The 12574-nt window shown below is 46.0% G+C and overlaps 1 pseudogene; it reads left to right on the top strand.

Moving 5' to 3' along the window:
* Nucleotides 1-3487: 3487 nt before the first annotated feature.
* LOC123153721 (cortical cell-delineating protein-like) lies at nt 3488-4058 on the top strand (annotated as a pseudogene).
* The last annotated feature ends 8516 nt before the right edge of the window (nt 4059-12574 follow it).

Below are 12574 nucleotides of genomic sequence, written 5' to 3'. Positions count from 1 at the left end.
GCCACTTCCACTTACAACGTATACATGGTGGATACGCCCGAGAAGAAGGACGACGATGGTACTCAAGATTCGATTGAGAACAAGCCCATCGAGGCACCACCAAAGTACCAACGTCAGCGGCGCCGCTCACGACCGCGTTGGGAGAAGGAAAGCAACACCGGCGCCGGGGACAATGATACTCCGGAGAATGCCGAAGACGCCGACCAACCCGTTGAGCCTGCGTTCGAGCAGGATGAAAGGGAAGAAGGCCAATACAGCCCCGAACACGCCGATCACGAGGATTTGGAAGACAGTAATTATCTACCTACCTCCGAAGAGGAGGTCAGCCTAGGCAACGAAGATTTCATCATACCAGAGGAACCCATCGAACAAGAACTCTTCAAGCGATAGCTCATTGCCACTGCAAGGAGCCTAAAAGAAATAGCAACAGCTCCAAGTAGAACATGATACGCTCAGCGACAGATGGACCAAGGTCCTGGCTGCCGAGGAATACAACCTTGAATGCCCGACAAAGAGCTACCCAAAACGCAGGCTACTACCACAATTCGATGATGAGGCCCTTGAGCCAATACCGTCAAGACACAATCATGCTGATGAACCGGACTGACCACCACGTGGACAGGACAAAGCGGCCAAGTATGCCGAACACCAGCCCACTCCAGCTCTCCATAAAGGCAAAGAGACAACTGCTCCGGGCTACACGTACAACTTACGTCAGGACCTGGACAATAGAGCCGGCCAGACTAGATCAATCTACGGATCAAGGGGACGTGCCCCAACACGAGACGACAACCATCAAGGCTGGAGCGATAAGCATAACAAAGTTCGGCCTGAGAACCGAACACAGACGTCATCCGAACTCCGTCGTGACGTTGTCCGATATAGAGGCGCCGCACATGCCATGTGCTTTACCGATGAGGTAATGCAGCACCAGTTTCCGAAAAGGTTTAAACCCGTAAACATCGAGGCGTACGATGGAACGACAGATCCCGCTATATGGATTGAAGATTTTCTTATCCACATTCACATGGCTCGCGGTGATGATCTCCACGCCATTAAATACCTCAACCTAAACCTAAAAGGACCAGCACGACACTGGTTGAATAGCCTCCCTGAGAACTCCATTGGTAGTTGCGAGGACTTGGAGGATGCTTTTCGAGACAACTTCTAAGGCACTTATGTTCGGCCACCGGTCGTAGATGACCTTAGACACATAGTCTAGCAACCCGGAGAGTCAGCCCGCAAACTCTGGACTCGGTTCTTAATAAAAAAACCAAATCGTCGACTGTCCGGATGCCGAAGCCTTAGCAGGCTTTAAGCACAGCGTCCGTGACGAATGGCTCACCCGACACCTCGGTCAGGAAAAGCCAAAAACTATGGCAGCTCTTACTATACTTATGACCCGCTTCTGTGCGGGCAAAGATAGCTGGTTGGCTCGTAGAAGCAACAACACCAGTGACCCCGGCACCTCTAAGGCCAGGGATGGCAATGGAAGGCCACGATGTAATAAAAATAAGCGTTAGAACAACAACGAAGAAACTAAGGATACAGCGGTAAATGCTGGATTTAGCGGCTCCAAATCCAGTCAGCGGAAGAAGCCGTCCAAAGGAAATAGAGACGGTCCATCCAATTTGGACAAATTACTAGATAGGCCTTGCCAGATTCATGGCACCCCTGACAAACCTGCCAACCACACCAACATAAACTGCAGGGTTTTTAAACATGCCGGTAAATTAAATACCAAACACAAGGGGAAAGGACCTCAAAGCGAGGACGATGATGAGCCCTGCCCTCCGAATACAGGGGGACAGAAGAAGTTCCCACCCGAGGTGAAAACAGTGAACATGATATATGTCACACACATCCCAAAGAGGGAGAGCAAGCGCGCATTAAGGGACGTCTACGCCGTAGACCCTGTCGCCCCAAAATTCAACCCATGGTCAGCTTGTCCGATCACCTTCGATCGCAGGGACCACCCAACTATTATCCGTCATGGAGGTTCGACGGCCCTGGTACTCGATCCCATCATAGGCGAATACCAACTCACTAGAGTCCTTATGGACGGCGGCAGCAGTCTCAACCTGATCTATCAAGACACTGTCCGTAAGATGGGTATCGACCCCAATGTTGTCTTTGACGCGGCCCCTTAAATTTAGTACATTCCAATCTCCCACTCACTCCACAATCCATATGTATCCAGCACGCGTCATCCCTGGCCTTTACCGTCCCGGCCATGGACTGCTGCCAATCTCTCTCCTTCCCGAACTTGTATTCCTTCCCGTGTACCGCCCCTCCCTCATGATGCATATCCATTGTTCGGAGAGAGTCTGATGCCACGGTTGGCACTGTGAGTTGCGTCGATGCAGATCGGCTCTCACCATGCTTAGTTAGGCTTGTATGGCTTGGGCCCATTCTAGCTTCTCTCTTTCTCTTTCTTCACATTTATTGTTTTTGCCTGGTGTGACAGAGGCGTGTCGGCGGCTCGTTCTGTCAACGATAGTGATTATTCGGTGGTCTCGAAATCTCGATGTAATTTTATTATGTTTGAGATGCTTTGTACTTCCGCTCGCAAAAAAAAGAGATGCTTTGTACTTCCAATGAACATTGATCTGGATCCTTTTTAGAAACAAGAAAAATTGGGCTCTATCTTGCTCCATGGTCTTATTTATCTCAACATGCAAGCATTCACATCGCCATATAATTATGGATGGGATAAGACCCATCTCAGCATGCAACTTTGCATGTATGGATGGAAAAGTCCCGCCGTGATTTTTTAATTCTATTATTATACTTATATTTAATTAATATTGTACAATTATACATTATCAAATATAATAAGTTATATGTCTTTCTAATTTTGGTTAAATTTATATTGATCTAAATATATATGCCACACAATCGAATCTAATTGAAATATATTGCAGCGAATTTCTGCAGCAACGCGCATGGTATCATTTATAGTTGGTATTATTCGTCAGCGCTACCAATGGGCCATTAACTAATAATTTTACGGCTAGCTGAGCATTCGTGTCCATGCATGCCAACAAGCCAGTAGAATAAACCAAAGTATGAAACGTAAAGTAGACACATGGAATCAAAACCATACAACACAATGGTCTATATACGCCTCCCGTGACCCGGATGATCGGGGTATGCCAGCTCGTAGCGCCGCCATGCCCGATATATTTCCTTTGTCCGTAGCTATGCTCCAGATTATTATGGCTACACACTTGTAAAGCCATCAAATATTTATATGCACACATCAGACAATATGCATATGGGAGTACTTTTTTTCCGGAAACTAAAGCAAAGTCTCATGGCTCAGCTATCAGGTTTTGTTCTTTAGCGAACAGATCATGCTCCAACGGTGATACACACGTACGTAACATGCTAGTACAATAATGAACGGTTGCACATAATCTTTACAAATTACGTCAAGAGTCGAATTAATTAGCTCCACTGACCATGACACGAACGAGTCACTTGCATGCACTTGCACACTGCATCCCAAGAAATAAATAACAGCGCAAGCAACCCAAGAAAACCATCCCAAGCTAGCAAAGCCTGCCAAGCTTCCCCACAGACCAGTAAGAGCAATGGCGCCCTCTTCCTCGCCCTGAACCTGATCCTCCTCGCCGCCGTACAGGGTTGCGGGCCCAACTGCCCGCCTGTCGTTCCTACCCGCCGATCCGCCCACCGCCTGTCGTGCCATCGACTGGCGGGGGCAGCTGCCCGATCAACACGCTGAAGCTGGGCGTGTGCGCCAACGTGCTGAACCTGCTGAAGCTCAGGATCGGTGTGCCGGCGAACGAGCAGTGTTGCCCGCTCCTGGGCGGGCTTGCCGCCCTCGACGCCACCGTGTGCCTTTGCACCGCCATCAGGGCCAACATCCTCGGCATCAAGCTCGACGTCCCCATCGACCTGACCCTCCTCCTCAACCAGTGCGGCAAGAAGTGCCCCGCCAACTTCACCTGCCCCATCTGATCCATCCATCCATGGATGAATGTTATTACATGCATAATCGTTCAACTCGTAACCAGTTTGCTTGTCATACGCGCGCACCATACGTATGATTTTTCTGTTAAAGTTCGTATGTCAGGCGTTTGCATGGGCTCCCTCGCTCGTGCATGCATGCTTGATAGGCTTGTGATTGATCAATGTCATTGTATCCTGTTATGGTAGTAAATGCATGATTTGAATATTTGCAAAAGGATATACATCCTTGTACACGTACCTGGAATGAAAAGTTTGTTCAAGACTTCAAGTTGGGTTAATTCGACCCGTGATATGCCAGCATGAGTTGTATATTCATATGTAAGCGCATGCATGATTGCATCAATCATGATCAGATTCACATCTTTACCCATGCATTATATACATCTTTCTGTTTTGCCTAAATGATCCTTGATAAAATTAAAAGTCATACTGAAGATTTTCCTCTTCTCTAATGCCACCTTTTACATCTTGATGTTCACTGATCCATAAAAAACCAAGCATGCATGCATCTACTGATTACTCCGCATGCCATATGTACACTGGTAGATGTCATAAGTGCATGCATGCATACTTAAGTTTTTTCTGAGCACGGTTCAATCGCAGATGCTCACATACACTCACCTGTATGAACACAAATGCTTATGAACATTTTCTGCATCCGCAATCAATTTTTGTATTCAGAGATGTTTTTAATCAGCGAATTACTTTCTAATTCAGGAACATGTTCTGAATTTACGAACATTTTTTGACTTTGGAACTTTTTTGAATGCCTCAACTTCATGAACTATTTATTACTGTAAACAATTTATGAATCCAAGATTTTTGTGATTGTGTGAACAATTTTTCAAATCCATGATAATTTTTTGAATTGATGAACATTTTTTGCATTCAACAATTTTGAAATCCGAGAACATTTTCTAAAATTGACAAACATTTCATAAATTGGCAAACTTTTTCCATATTTTCGAACTATTTTATGATTCCTTGGAATTTTTCTTCCCTCTTGGCCATTTTTAGTTGTTTTTCAAAAAACAATCACCTGTAAATAAATCTAGTCGGCTCCTATATGAGAATAAATATAACGGACCTAAATGGTTGGCTCACTAGGTACCTCCCGGGTGCACATCAGTGGATCACTAAGTATCCCGCATGTGTTACCCGCGAGACATGAGCATGGGAGCTATATCTCGCCAATTGCGACTCATCCATTGACCTCACCTGCAGGGATCGACAAAGTGGGCCGACCCAAATTAGCAACTAGCGGTTTTCGGTAGCTTGCAAGACCGGTTTGTGGAATCTTCCACCCGGTTTGGCTGATTTTGGGAAGGTTCCATGCGTTTTTGTTATTGGTTTTCATCGTTCTTTATTTATGTTTTTCATTTTTTGTTTCTCAAAATACAAGTTGAATTTTTTGAATACAGTTTAAACATTTTCTGTACACAAGTTGAACAATATTAAGATACACTTTAACCATATTTCAAATCCTCCTCAAATATTTTTCCAAATACATGTTTAGTACTGTATTTTTTAATCACACATTGAACATCTTTTCAATACACAATGAACATATTCTAAACACACTTTGAACATGTATCATAAATTTTATGAAGATTCTTTTTAAACATGCAAATATATCTTCAACTGTCATGAACATGTTTGAATGGTTCAAAACATTCTTTTCATAGTTACACAGAAGAAATTATATTGTATGAATACATGTTGAACATTTTTCAAATACACATTAAAGATTTTTTCATACTCATTGACCATTTTTTCAAATACATGTTGAACATTTGTCATATGCTTATTGAATATTTTGAAAATACCTGAAGAACATTTTTGAAACACATATACAATATTTTTTAAAGGTCATGAACATTTTTTCTAACTGTGAACATTTTTTTAATCCTATTTTTTTGATAATTATGCAAACAAATACTTACATTGTATGAACATTTAAAACATGTGATGAAAAAGTTTTTAAACGTGTGAAGATATTTAAGGGCGTGAACAATTTTTTTGGAGTGATATAACTCTTTTTTTATGAATATTTTAAAGGCGGCCAGTGATGGGATGGTAATACTGATTGGCTTATTCTAGGGCCGATCAATGTTCTCTTTGACGCCGCCCCTTAAATTTAGTACAATCCAACTGAAAGAACATGCGGTTCCCCCATGTTTGGTTTTGGTAATTGATGACAATCTTTATGAACTAATGGTTGCCTTGAGTTATATTTGAAGGTTTTGTCCATAGGCTTTTCTTGGAATACATGTGTTGGTTTCAAGGAGAGGTTGTGTCGACCAAGGTGCTATTCAAGGAGTTATCCAAAGATTGGTCATTTGAGAGTTGAGCTTATTGCAAGCATGTCTTGAAGAAGATTGTTTGATCATTCATGTTTACCTTCAAGACATCATCCAAATGAAGAGAGTTGGAAAGAATCAAGGTTGATCAAGACTAAGTCAAGAGTGAATCAAGTTGATCAACACATAAAGCGTACAAGATGTAGAGAGGGATCAAGTGATCCCATGGTATGGTAAGCATTGTCCATTACGCTTTGTGTACTAACCCATGGTCTTCGTGAGAGTTCTTTGTGGGGTTAGGTTGCGGTGTGTAAATTCAAGTGAAGCATCATGAATGGATCAAATGCTTCAAGCTTGCCGTCCATTGTGGTGACAATGGACTTGTGAAGATGTGTGGAAGTGTCTCACCCATAGTGGAGTATGGGGGAGCAATCAACTAGTCTTCATCGAGCCAACGCAATCAAGAAAGGTGGTCCAACTTGAGGGAGTCAAGATCGTCATCATCCAGCTCAAGTGGATCATGTGCAAGGCAAAGGTTTGCCCTTGATAGGTTTTCTATTTTACCGGTCTCATGATGGTAGTTGGGAGACCGGGTTATAGGATCGATTGTCGTACTATCAAGGGGGGCTCTCAAGTGAGTAGCTTGATCGTATCGTTCGTCGAGAGCTCAAACCATTGCATCCTTGCATCATGTTTCTTTGTTCTTGTTTGGTTCTCTTTGTGAGTCTTAGAGCTTATGGTCATCTTGATGACAAGCTTGAGTTCATCGAAAACGGAGTTTGCATGCGTCTTCCATGATGTTTTCGGTGTTGGAGGTTTTACCGGTCTTTTCCGAGAAAGGGTTCTCACCATTTTCGTTTGGGCCCTTTCTCATTTGCTTCTTATTGGTATTTCTTTCATGATTGTGTTATCCCTTGTCGCTAGCTTTCCAACAAACTTGGCTCCGTCGAATTCGGAGTCCGTTTGCAGAAGTTGTGGTAGTTTTGGTGTTCTGAAAAGGCTGCAGCGGTTCTTCCGCGGATAGGAGCGGATGTACTTTTTTACTACCGCTCTTGGGAGTGGTACTACCGCTTGGAGCAGTACTACCGCGGCTACTTCCGTGGCTACTTCCGCTCGGGACCAAAAACTCGTCACAAGTCCAGCGGTGGTAGGCACGGATGTAATTTTTTAGTACCGCTCGCAAGCAGTAGTACCGCTACCCTTAGTAGTAGTACCACTACCCCTAGCGGTAGTACCGTGAGGTCAAGCGGTACTACCGCTCCGACGGTTCTTCTGGCTTTTATGCCTCCTCGTTGTTGTGTTTCAAAGGGCTACTACCGCCCTAGCGGTAGTACCGCTCCTTGGAGCGGTAGTACCGGTCGGTGCAGGCTGTGAGCATAACGGTTGGATTTTTCCCCACCTATAAAAGGGGGTCTTCTTCCCCAATGAACTTTATCCTTTGAGCTCGTGTTCTTCCCCCATTGTTGACCTTCTTCGAGCTTGCTAACTCTCAATCCCTCCATGGATTCTTGCTAGTTTTTGAGGGAAAAGAGAGAGGAGATCTAGATCCACGTTTCCACCAATCACTTTCTCCTCTAGGTGAGGGGAACCCCTTGGATCTAGATCTTGAAGTTCTTAGTGTTCTCCTTCTTGTTCTTCCTCTCATTTTCCTCCCTAGCATTAGTTGCTTCGGTGGGATTTGAGAGAGAAGGACTTGGGCACTCCGTGTGCCCTTTGCCATTGCATTTGGTGCATCAGTTTGAGTTCTCCACGTGATATGTGGAAGTTACAAGTTGAGAAGCTTATTACTCTTGGGTGCTTGGGCGCCCTAGACGGTTGGTGGTGTTCGGAGCTCAATCATTGTGGTGTAAAGCTCCGCGTAAGCATCGGGGTCTCCAATTAGGTTGTGGAGATCGCCCCGAGCAATTTGACAAGTACCGGTGACCGCCCCCAAGGGTTGCCAAAGTGTACGTGTTCGGTGACCGCCCCCAAGGGTTGGCATTTGTACGGGTTCGGTGACCGCCCTCAAGGGTCCCTTAGTGGAATCACGGCATCTTGCATTGTGCGAGGGCGTGAGGAGATTACGGTGGCCCTAGTGGCTTCTTGGGGAGCATTGTGCCTCCACACCGCTCCAAACGGAGATTAGCATCCGCAAGGGTGTGAACTTCAGGATACATCGTCGTCTCCACGTGCCTCGGTTATCTCTTACCCGAGCCCTTTACTTATGCACTTTACTTTGCGATAGCCATATTGTTCTTTGTAATATATCTTGCTATCACATAGTTGCTTATCTTGCTTAGCATAAGTTGTTGGTGCACATAGGTGAGTCTAGTTGTTGTAGGTTTTGTGCTTGGCAAATTAACCGCTAGGTTTATTCCGCATTTGTTCTAGCCTAAACCGTAATTATTTTAAAGCGCCTATTCACCCCCCTCTAGGCGACATCCTCGATCTATCAATTGGTATCAGAGCCTCGGCTCTCTTTACAGGGCTTAACCTCCTAGAGAGTAAGGATGTCGACTAGGGGTTTAGGATTCTCTGACACTCTTAGTTTCGATGGCACAAATTTTGATGTTTGGGTAATTCGCATGCTTAATCTCTTTAGGGTCATGGACCCAAATTTAGAGCGAATTGTAGATATGGGGTTTTCTCCTCCAAAGGATCCACAAAGATTATCTTTAGAGGATGAGAAAAACTCTTATCTCAATGCTTTGAGCAATGTAGTTATATTTCAACTCATGCCGTTTCGGGATGCTCATGAGTTGTGGACAAAGCTTCAAGACAAATATGGCCTGTCCGAGATTTGTGGAGATGATTGTCCTCCTTCCACCTCCGGTCGTATAGTTTTCTCAACTTCTTCTCCTTCACCTACATGTGGTTTTCCACAAGGTAATGATATGGTGAGTAGTGGTGTTCATTACAATGATTATAGTGAGCTTATTATTGATGATCCGTCATCACTTTATTATTGCAATGCTTCACCTTTGGACTTTAACACTTCGAGCACTCTAAATGTTTCACATGCTTGTGTTAAAAGTTCTTGCATATCTTGTAGAAATTGCTTGCTCAAATCTCATGATGATATGCTTGCTATGTCTTGTTGCCATGATAAAAATGTATCTATTTCCTCGAGTTGTTGTGCTAACAATGTAGAGGAAACCCAACACTCCATGGAACAAGATGTGCCTTGAACGGTGCTTCAAGGGATCCTACATCATCATCAATTGCTTTTTGCCTTATGGCCAAGGCTTCAAAGGTATCTCCCACTTTGAATCCCAATATATCTTGTGATAATATTGATGATGGCAAGAGTGATGATGATGTCGATTATGATGAAGAGAATGATGATTGAGGGAGTCCTGGATTAGGGGTGTTCGGGTAGCCGGACTATACCTTCAGCCGGACTCCAGGACTATGAAGATACAAGATTGAAGACTTCGTCCCGTGTCCGGATGGGACTTTCCTTGGCGTCGAAGGCAAGCTTGGCGATGCGAATATTCAAGATCTCCTACCATTGTAACCGACTCTATGTAACCTTAACCCTATCCGGTGTCTATATAAACCGGAGGGTTTTAGTCCGTAGGACAGCTTCATCAACTACATATACAACAATCATACCATAGGCTAGCTTCTAGGGTTTAGCCTCCTTGATCTCGTGGTAGATCTACTCTTGTACTACCCATATCATCAATATTAATCAAGCAGGACGTAGGGTTTTACCTCCATCAAGAGGGCCCGAACCTGGGTAAAACATCGTGTTCCCTGCCTCCTGTTACCATCCAGCCTAGACGCACAGTTTGGGACCTACTACCCGAGATCCGCCGGTTTTGACACCGACATTGGTGCTTTCATTGAGAGTTCCTCTATGTCGTCGCCTTTAGGCCCGATGGCTCCTTTGATCATCAACAACGATGCGGTCCAGGGTGAGACTTTTCTCCCCGGACAGATCTTCGTCTTCGGCGGCTTCGCTCTGCGGGCCAATTCGCTCGGCCACCTGGAACAGATCGAAAGCTACGCCCCTGGCCATCAAGTCAGGTTTGGAAGCTTAAACTACACGGCTGACATCCACGGAGACTTGATCTTCGACGGGTTCGAGCCACGGCCAAGCGCGCCGCACTACCTCGAGGGGCATGATCTAGCTCTGCCCCCGGACAGTGTCCTGGAGGCCGCACACGCATCGGTTCTGACCTCTAACTCAGAGCCTATTGCGCCAATCGAGGATGAACGGTTGGACGTCACCTCGGGGGTTGCGATCCCAAAAGCGACCGAGCCGAACACTAGCCCCGCACTCTGCATGACCCGTGACTCCGAGGATCCGGACTCCTCCCCGGACTCCGACCCCCCCTCCCCCCCGCGCCCCTGCCAATCGAATCCGATTGGGCGCCGATAATGGAGTTCACCGCCGCAGACATCTTTCAGCACTCGCCTTTTGGCGACATCCTAAATTCTCTTAAGTCTCTCTCTTTATCAAGAGAGCCCGGCCGAATTACGGTCAGCGAGGATGGGATACAGACGATGAAGAAACTCAAAGCCCACCCACCACCCACTTGGTAGCCACCGTCGACAATTTAAACGACGTGCTCAACTTCGACTCCGGAGACATCGACAGCATGGATGACGATGCAAGAGATACCGACGAACCAACGCCCATAGGGCATTGGATAGCCACCCCATCTCACGACGTGTACATGGTGGATACCCCTAAAGGAAGCGACAACGAGGAAAAGGGGGAAGGAACGGAGATTGACCCCCCGAAAAGCAATCAAAGCGTCGGCGTAAACGCCGACCCAAGCCCTGCCTCGACAAAAACGCAGCCATAGAGCAGGACGATCCAATAGACGACGAGCAGGCCTTAGAGCAACCGTCCGAACAGGGCAATATGGATAGAGAAACCAAACATCCCTCCTCCGGCGAAAACGGCATTTTGGACGACCTCACGCCGGATAAACCTATGGAGCAGAAGAATCTCCACGAGAGGCTTGTTGCAACTGCACGCAGCCTAAAAAAGCAGAAACGAAAGCTAAAAACAGCGGAAGATGCACTCCGGATTAGATGGAGCAAAGTAATCAATACCGCTGATAAATATGGCGACAGTCGCCGCACTAAAAGCTATCCGAAAAGAAAGCTACTGCCTGAATTCGACGAAGAGGCCCTAGAGCCCTCGCATTTAAAAAATGAGAAAGCCACATGGTCGGATAGACGACCCCATAAAGCGGCAAGCGGCGCCGCACTCAAATCGTCATGCGACCCACTTAAGGATTCGCACCATGGCCCAGTCAGGTCCATTTATGGGCCAAGAAAGCAAGCTCTCGTAAGCAATGCTATGAAGCCATCATCAGAATCCGGCACACCCAAATACAGGGGCGCCGCACACCCCCTATGTTTCACCGATGAGGTCCTGGGCTATGAATTTCTAGAGGGATTCAAACCCGTAAACATAGAGGCATATGATGGAACAACAGACCCTGGAGTCTGGATCCAGGATTATATCCTCCACATACATATGGCTAGATGAGATGATCTCCACGCCATAAAATATTTACCCCTTAAGCTTAAAGGGCCAGCCCGACATTGGCTTAAAAGCCTTCCCGAAAACACAATTGGAAGCTGGGAAGAGCTCGAGGATGCTTTTCGAGCAAACTTTCAAGGGACCTATGTCCGCCCTCCGGATGCAGACGATCTTAGTCACATAACTCAACAACCCGGAGAATCAGCTCGGCAGTTCTGGAATAGATTCCTCACTAAAAAGAATCAGATAGTCGACTATCCGGACGCCGAAGCCTTAGTAGCTTTCAGGCATAACGTCCGAGACGAATGGCTCGCCAGACACCTCGGCCAAGAAAAGCCAAGAACAATGGCCACACTAACAAGCCTCATGACCCACTTTTGTGTAGGGGAGGACAGCTGGTTGGCAAGGTGCAGCCTCAGCGACCCAAGTACATCCGAAACTAGGGATGGAAACGGCAAACCGCGACGCAACAAGGACCGTCGCTGGACTAAGGACAAAAGTACGAAGAGCACGACAGTTAATGCCGGATTCAAAGGCTCACGACAAAATCAGGCAAAATCGCCCCCCAGGATAACAGGGACGATCCATCCAACTTAAATAAAATCCTGGACAGGATATGTCAAATACACTGTACTCCCGAGAAGCCTGCTAACCATACCCACAGAGATTGTTGGGTTTTCAAACAATCCGGCGGACTCAATGCCGAACACAAGGGGCTCGACACACCAAGCGAAGACGAGGACGAACCCCAAAAGCAGAGCACTAGGAAACAAAAGAACTTCCCACAAGAAGT

This window comes from Triticum aestivum, chromosome 7A (genome assembly GCF_018294505.1).
Source record: "Triticum aestivum cultivar Chinese Spring chromosome 7A, IWGSC CS RefSeq v2.1, whole genome shotgun sequence".
NCBI lineage: Eukaryota > Viridiplantae > Streptophyta > Magnoliopsida > Poales > Poaceae > Triticum > Triticum aestivum.
The sequence above is the reverse complement of the archived record's forward strand: the minus strand, read 5'-3'. Positions and strand labels throughout refer to the sequence as shown.